The 8310-nt window shown below is 31.5% G+C and overlaps 1 long non-coding RNA gene across 1 annotated transcript; it reads right to left on the minus strand.

The window, feature by feature from the left end:
• Positions 1 to 1360: 1360 nt before the first annotated feature.
• LOC148847638 (uncharacterized) lies at positions 1361 to 1874 on the minus strand. Its single transcript, XR_016100486.1, has 2 exons — positions 1778 to 1874; positions 1361 to 1692 (listed from the first exon to the last, which is right to left on the minus strand). It is a non-coding gene; the product is annotated as an uncharacterized LOC148847638 (long non-coding RNA).
• Between the last annotated feature and the right edge of the window lie 6436 nt (positions 1875 to 8310).

Here is an 8310-nt window from a genome sequence, read left to right on the forward strand (position 1 = left end):
CGCGGGACGAGGGGTGTGATCTGTCATATGAAACTGTCTTGCCAAATGAACCGTCCAAATCGATCAGTGATGAAAAAAATGAAATCCAACAAAGTAGAGGTATATATGTTGCTTTATTTTTATAATTTTCTTTTTAATTTTTTATACTTTAATCATTATCATGACAATCTATCACGTTCAAATGCACTTGTCCACTTACTAAGTATAATATAGTGTATATATTATTGAAATTCAGTTTTAATTGAAATAATCAAATAAAAAATTACAGTTTCGGTTATTTTGGTTTTTTTTTTTTTTTAATAATTTGGTTTTGGTTCAGTTTTTATCTTTTTGTAAGTTTTGATTTTTAAAATTTTGGTTTATTCATTTTAATTTTTAATCTAATAAACCAAATGCTCACCCCTATGTACAATCATCATGGGGGAGACCTAGATTTATCATCCACCGTTAAAAGCACTTATACCCAATGTTTTAAAAACCAATCCAGACCTAGAACCGTTATGGACACCAGTTTCTAGGTCAATAGTTCAATCGTCTGATTCGAACAGATGGCCCATTTTGACAAAAAAATAATTAAAATAAAAAGCGACCAAAAACTATGAAATGGGTCAAACAAGTTGACAGTTCACCCACTTGGGTCAATGGTCATTGACCAGTTCAACGGTTTTTGGTTAGGGACTGGGTTTGGGATAAAACCAATGTTTAGAGAATTGGGCCAGGCATAGAACTAGAGAAGAGAGATGTTTGACGGAAGGTTGAACCGTGATGATGTGACATGTACATATATATACTACGGATCATATAAATACTATATATAATATATTTTATAACTTTTAATGTACTCAAATATGATGGATGGATGGTAAGTTTCTTAACTTTCAAAACAAATACCTAGGGTTTAAGTCTTTTAACTTGCATTTTCTTTAAAACTGGTAATTAAACACATGCGTTGCACATGAAAATTTTTTCTTCATATTAATTAATTGAATTTTAGATATATTATAGTTAAGATAGAAATTAAATGCTTGTAACAAATAACAATTGTTATTATTATTATTATTATTATTATTGTTATTAAATTTTGTATTTCATTTCTATCATAGATAAAAATAGATTTTATTTTAACAATTATTTTTATTTAATATGATGAATATATAACATTAGAAATGCTCTCAAGTCCAACCCAAAGCTCCCGGCCGGCGAAGTACTTAAACTAGCTAGTGAGTAGTGTTCCTAATTTGGATGCTTGAATAATCCATGACCGCCGCCTAACAAGGTAGCTACATGGAGGAAGTGGTAGAGGCCGGCATATCACAAATACACTTTCAATCGTAGGTGAATCGTTATGGAGGCGGTGCTCTGCTATAAGATAGCAGCGATCTGCTGCGTTAAATTTAATTGATGCCAAAATAAAGATGGGAGTACATGATGTGCACTACTTAATTACGAACTCAAGTCTTCAAATTTTAGGTTGTGGTGGGGGATGGAGGCGGAGGCGGAGGAGGAGTTTCCATTTTTGTTCTCACTGGTTCATTTCCTTTGGGCGGTGGTGGCGGAGACAACCTCCCCCTTGGGATTTGATGCCGGAGACATTTTAGCTTTTACATGCAACAACATTGCCATGGTTGCCTGGAACCAACTTTCTTGGATTTCCCTTACAGCGAGAAGAACACCATGTCGCCCCTTCATCAACTTTCAAGGAAATAGCAACAATTCAACTCAAGAGATCGAAGAAGAAGAAAAAGAAAACACCGTATGAAATTGAAATAAAACTCACCAGAGAAGTAGTTAGAAGGAGAAAGAGTACTACTACTGCCAGTACGGGGAAGAATGACCTTGGCCGGAGACTGCCCATGCTGAAATCCTGATTCAATATCTAAACTATGCAGTATTGGACTAATAAATTGTACTGAGAAGCCCGAGAGATCGAGCCTATTCAAGCAATTATCTTGACTTTGGTTTTGATTTTGACTTTTCAGAATTAATTTATCTTGTGTGGCACGAAAAGGTAATATTCCCTTGTACAAGAATTGAAAATCGGTGATTTTTCTTTTTCTTATAGAGGATTATTATTATTATTTTTTTTTTATTTTTACTTCTGGTGGAGGATTATCAAAAAAAATATTTTACCCGCCGAGTTGTTTTGTCACATATATATGGATCAAAGACTTAGACCTCCTCTTAGAGGTTTCTGCTACTATATATCGAAACTTCCTCTTACTTTCAAATTGGATTAAGACCTCGCTTGGACTAAGCACTTCGTCAAGGTCTATTTGCACGTATTGTTGAAATATTTTAAAACCTCAAATTTGCCCTTTTAATTATGATCCTTCGGTTTTAAATCAGAAAACGATCCAAAACTTGGACTTAATTTGGGCTTGAGAGAAAATGTGAGATGTGTTAAATATATGTCCAAAAACCCCAGCATCATGTGAAAATTTCTAGAAAATCTGCCTATTTCAAACAGTGAAAATTTTAAATTACAATAACAATTATTATTATTACTATTGTTGTTATTATTATTACTAAATTTTATATCATTAATTTTTGCCATAAATAAAAATAAATTTTATTTATTACGATGAATATATAACATTATAAATCTTCCCAAATGCGACATAATTTTGTGTTTTATCTTTTTTAAATATTTATTATTCAATTATGACATCATGAGTTTCTTTTAAAAGTTGGATCATTGATCCACCATCTAGGTAAGAAAATAACTTTACTTTTGGATTTATTTTTAAACTATATAGAATCTACATTATATAAATAATTTTTAATTATTATACTTAATTTTTGCTTTTCATAATTAATATATATTTTTTTATATATTCTTTTGATTACTTATAATTTTTATTTTTAAAAATTTTATTATTTAACTATTATATCATCGGATAATCCATTTGACCCAAACCACTAACCCATAACCCAAAAAGGAAAATAATTTGATTTCTAGGTTGACACTAAATTTTATATTACATTTCTTTCATTGATAATGAATGTATAATATTAGAGATATACCCAATATTTATTTTTATAAATATGTAACATTAGACATGTGCCCAATTTTTTTTCTATTTTTTATTATTATTTATATTTTCTATTTTTTAAAATTTTATTATTTGACTATGGCATCATTTCATTTATAGGTTGATTTTAGCTTTTCCATTCAATTTCCATCATTAATAAAATTACTTTACATTTCATATGTATTTTTATTTAGTATAGTGAATATGCAATATTAGGGATATGTCCAATTCTTTTTATTTTTTGTAGTATATATTTTAATTTTTTATTATTAAATATGACATTATTTATTAACCCATTTGACAAAAAATAGTTGAATTACTTACCCACCATTTGGAGGGAAGAAAATAATTTTATTTTCAAAATATTTATTTTTATAATATTAAAATTAATTTTGTGGATTTAGTGAGAGAATATAACTTAATATGAGATTTAATGAGAGAGAATAGGAAAATAGTTTTATTTCTAATTGGTTTTAAAATTTACATTCCATTTCCATCATTAATAAAATCATTTCTTATTTATCATACTTATTATTGTTTAATATGTCGAATATATGATGTTAAAAATTTTTCCATTTTTTTAATTTCTATATTTTTTTGCATTTTATCTATTTTTGAATTTTATTATTTAATTGTGGCGACATGGTTGGCCGATTTGACCCGAAATGGTTTAATTTCTTACCACTGCCTAGATGAAAACACCATTTTTTTTCAAGTAGATTTTAAAAGTATGTTTTTATGTTATTGGAATTATTAATTTATTATGTATATATTTAATCAATAGAAATTAATGATGAGAAGAAATAAAAATGCCTTAAATATATGGTTCAATGAAGATGAATGCAAATTAATACCATATAGTAAAATTTTCTTCATTTTCTCATGGCCCCAAACAACATGACAAATGGTTACAAAGCTTGGTAGTTTGATCTCTAGGTTTTATTATGGGAAAATTTTAAAAAATGCTCTTATGGTTTCCAATAAATAATCATTGTTCCATCTCAATTTGGAACAAATACAAATGTGTATAGTATAAATACATAAAAAATACAAGGTTTTACACTCTACATATTTGTATTTGTATTCCTTCCAAATTGAACCAGCAGAAAATGGGTAAAGCAAGTTGTCCTATTTTGCTGCTATACATGATTAACCTTGAGTCTCAATCTCTCTTATTCTTATCAGACAACATGTTGGGATATTTGTAGAAATATATACTTATTCATCCAAATGTGGTTGCACATTTTTTTACAGTGTTGCACTTAATTGATTCAACTCAAATCAAACTATATTTTGTCCTAGTTAGTGCTGCAACTTGGGCGGGACTAACCTCACCCAATCCTAATTTTTGCATGGATTGGGACTGAGTTTTTGGGTTGCGGGTTGTATCTAGGCCAGAAAACTTGGGTCTGATCTAAATTTGGGTTGGACTTTTTTGCATATTTTTAATCAATTCAATTCCTAAATTGAACTATAAAGCTCAACAAAAGATGTCTATACAAAAATAAATTCATATTTTCTATAAACTTAACCAATATGTTTAAGCTCAACTAAGTCAGACTCAATCCAATTCTAACTTCGAAGTCACTATCCTAAATTTCATAAAATAAATATTCAAAATTGAGGTTCGTAGATAGGCACTCAAACGTAGAAAGTTTTGGGCTCTGATGTTTGTTCATGGTACAAATCCAGCCCATTTTTTAACAGCCACACTAAGTTGTGTAGATCCCCACTCATTAGCCAGTAATCACCTAGATTATTATTAGTAGATTAATGAGGCAAGTAGATGTTAATTAAAAAATGAAAGAAGATAGGAATCAAATTGGAAATGATGGATGAAAATGCATACGGAATGGATGAAATTGTCATTTTCAATATCGGTATAGGTATTTATGTTGATAAATATATGGATATGGAATTGGGAAGAATGAATTTATGGGAGTAAAGAGTGGAAAGGAAAAAAAATTGGATCATTAAGAAAACATAAAGAGTGAAACTGTTAATTTTAATATAGGTGATAAGCATTAAATGAGAAAGAAAAATCATTTCCTAATAAGCATTAAATGGAACGGCAAAATCACATTTTTACCATTGATCCTTCTCCGATTCAAAATGTAGAAATGGGGCATTTACGTCTAATAAAAGTTCCAAAAGCCAATCACATCTATTCATACTTTTATAGATATTATGCATAGATATGTGCATAATTATGTAATATGTACAATAAATAGTCATTAATTAGCATAAGGAAAGAAGTGATTTAGTGGTAATTAAGTAATCTGTGGAAATAAGAGGTTTTGGGCAAATCCAGTTATTGGGGTGTGACTGAATCGGCCTGGTCCCCGGTCATTATTCAACCGATTTGACTGGCCCATCCGGTTTGGTTTTCTAAACACTGAATAAAATAGAACTGATTGTCTGGATGGTTTCCGGGTTGAACGGTCCTACCATTCGGGCCAATGACGGTTACAAAATTATTTTTTAAAAGGAGTGAGTTTTTTTTTTTTTTCCCAACAGCGGACCATTAATAGTTAAGATTAGATTTTTCGTAATACCACTATTACCCATAGATTTATCGAATTCGAACAGAACTGGTTTCTTCATTGTTGATTCTCACCATTATGAATAAGGATTCCGGTGAATTGGTGATGCGTTGTCAGGTTCAAATATTTCTCCGATGATGGCTGATCATATTTCCCAGAAATCAGATTAGCACCGACAACGGTGGAACCACCATGCTTTCAAAGTCATCTATGAAGGAGAAATTGGATTAGGACCAATGACCGAAGAATGTAATGTTGATGATGCTGGAAAAGGAATTCAGGTCCCAACTGTTGGGTAGAATCTGAATTTCATTGTCATTGAGGGAATGGTCATTCCATCCCTTTTCTTTGGAAATGAAATCCCATTTTACTTTATTCCAATTCTGATTTTGGGCTGATGGTTTTAAATGTCGATCCAGAATTAGAGCTGTTTTGGCCACCGATTTTTAGGTTGATGGTTTAAATGGATGGTCCATTTCAACTTAAAAAATAAAAAATATAAAAATAATTAAAATAAAAATGGCCAAAAACTATTAAACAAGTTGAACAGATCAATGGTTTAGGTCATGTTTGGTCCATGGCTGTGGGCCTCATTCTCTTAATTCTTGCTTCTAGGCAAAAATGGACAAGAGTGAATAACATTAGAGTGTTTGGTTACAAAATTCTTGCCAAGGGTCACATTCTTTTTAAAATGAAAAATCAACACTATAACACAAAAGTTGACTAGCCTGCAGTATGAAAAATAATCATACCCCATCTTACTCATTTCATTTTGAGGAAACTCTACCTATAAAACTATTGTCATAGATGTTTACTTTTACGAAAGCATTTTTATAAAAGTACTTTTACATAAAAACACTTGTGGAAGGACTTTTATGAAAGTTTATGGAAGTACTTTAATAAAAGCACTTTTATGGAAGTACTTTCATGAAAGCACTTTTTACAGAAATACTTTTATAAAAGCACTTTCACGAAAGTACTTTTATGAAAGTACTTTTATGGAAGTATTTATACAAAATCACTTTTACAAAAATACTTTTATGAAAGCACTCCTATGAAAGTACAAAAGCACTTTTGCAAAAATAATTTTATAAAAACATTTTTATGAAAGCACTTTTATAAACACTCGCACAAATGAGAAAGAATTCATTTTAGAAAAAAAGTGTTTGGTTCATAACAATATTTTCTCATTCTGCCTATTTTTATCCATTCTTTTCCATTTTAGAATTTCATCTTGTGTAAGAATGAAAATTGAACCAAACATGGCCTTAACTGCCCGAGTCAGTGGGTCGCTGATTAAATCAATTGTTTTTGGCCAAGGACCGGATTAAAGGTGAAATAGAACTGATTGCCTGAATGATTCCTGGGTCAAATGGTTCAACTATCCGGGTCAGCAGCAGTTTGAAAACACTGATCTGAACCAAAAAAAATTATAAGAAAATATCATTCCGATTTCAATTCCAAGAGATTTTGATTCCAATTCCACTGCAAGCCAAATGGACCCTTAAGTTTCAGAGTTTGGTGAAAATCATGGGTAACTTGTCACCACCGTTGCTTAGGCCTCTGTTTCTTCTGTAGTTTCTCACCTTAAATTTAATGGCAGGATGTTCACCGTCATCTCACCGCAAAACGACATCCAGAGGAATCTAGAGTGGCACCAGTTAGTTCAACAATTGACTCTAAAGTCAACCATTCCATTGATCTCTTTTCCCCAACCACTTTCACTTACTTTTGACGACATGGGCATGGCGTTAAAACTTAAACTTAAACATCTCATTGGTAAGAAGCCAATTAGCCAAAGGTCATGTCTGCCCATTGATGATCTATTCAACTAGCTCGGCCGTCCATCTCCCGTGGAATTTTGTAAAATCTTAAATTCCGTTTGTCTCCTTTTTTTTTCCGGTTGTGTTTTTTGTATTTTTTACTTGCTGCTTCATGGCAATAGCAGCTTCAGTTTCAGAGCATGGCCTTAGTCTCAACTCTCAAGTGGGGCATGTTTGAAAAATTGATAAACAGTTGAGGACGTTTAGTTCTTTTTGCTAGACTTGACATTTGAAAGGTCAATAATATATATACACACACCAGAGGAAGACTTATTCATGGGCCGGGCCTGGATTTTACTTTTGTCAAATTTTGAAAGGATCCAACCTGGAACCCATGCTTGAAGCAGTGAAAATATTCATGGGCTGGGCCAGAACCCAGGCATGTGAATAGATTGTCAAGTCATACTCATTTTTGTTTATTGTATACGTACAATCTGGACAAGGCTTAGATGATGAAACACTTTTGGAAACAAAAAAAAAAAAAATTACTTATAAGACATGAATCTTGAGCAATGGAAACCAACAAAGAATGTCACCCGATAACTAGGCTATGTTTGGTTTGACAGAAAATAAGGACTTTCCCTCAACTTCAACGTTCTCTCTTACCTTTTTATCAAACCAAACAGGCAAACACAGCTTTATGTTAATGGGTTACTACTTACTAGATCAACAAAATGGTTGGACTGTCTGATTCATGACCCCGGTAGTCTTTCCTGCTTTTAACGGTCTGAATCCCTCAAATAACATGTTAGAGCAATTTCTCCGATTGGGTTTTTTTTTTGGGTTTACTCTTCAAGATCTACATTTTCCAAGGTACCAAAGGCATTATCCTAAAGTAGAAAAGGAGAAAATATTAAAATAATTTATATAACCCATCTGAGATGGAGAAACATGATTTGTGTAGCTACTCAC

This window comes from Nelumbo lutea, chromosome 6 (genome assembly GCF_056320005.1).
Source record: "Nelumbo lutea isolate HS-2025 chromosome 6, American lotus-T2T, whole genome shotgun sequence".
NCBI classification, from domain to species: Eukaryota; Viridiplantae; Streptophyta; class Magnoliopsida; order Proteales; family Nelumbonaceae; genus Nelumbo; species Nelumbo lutea.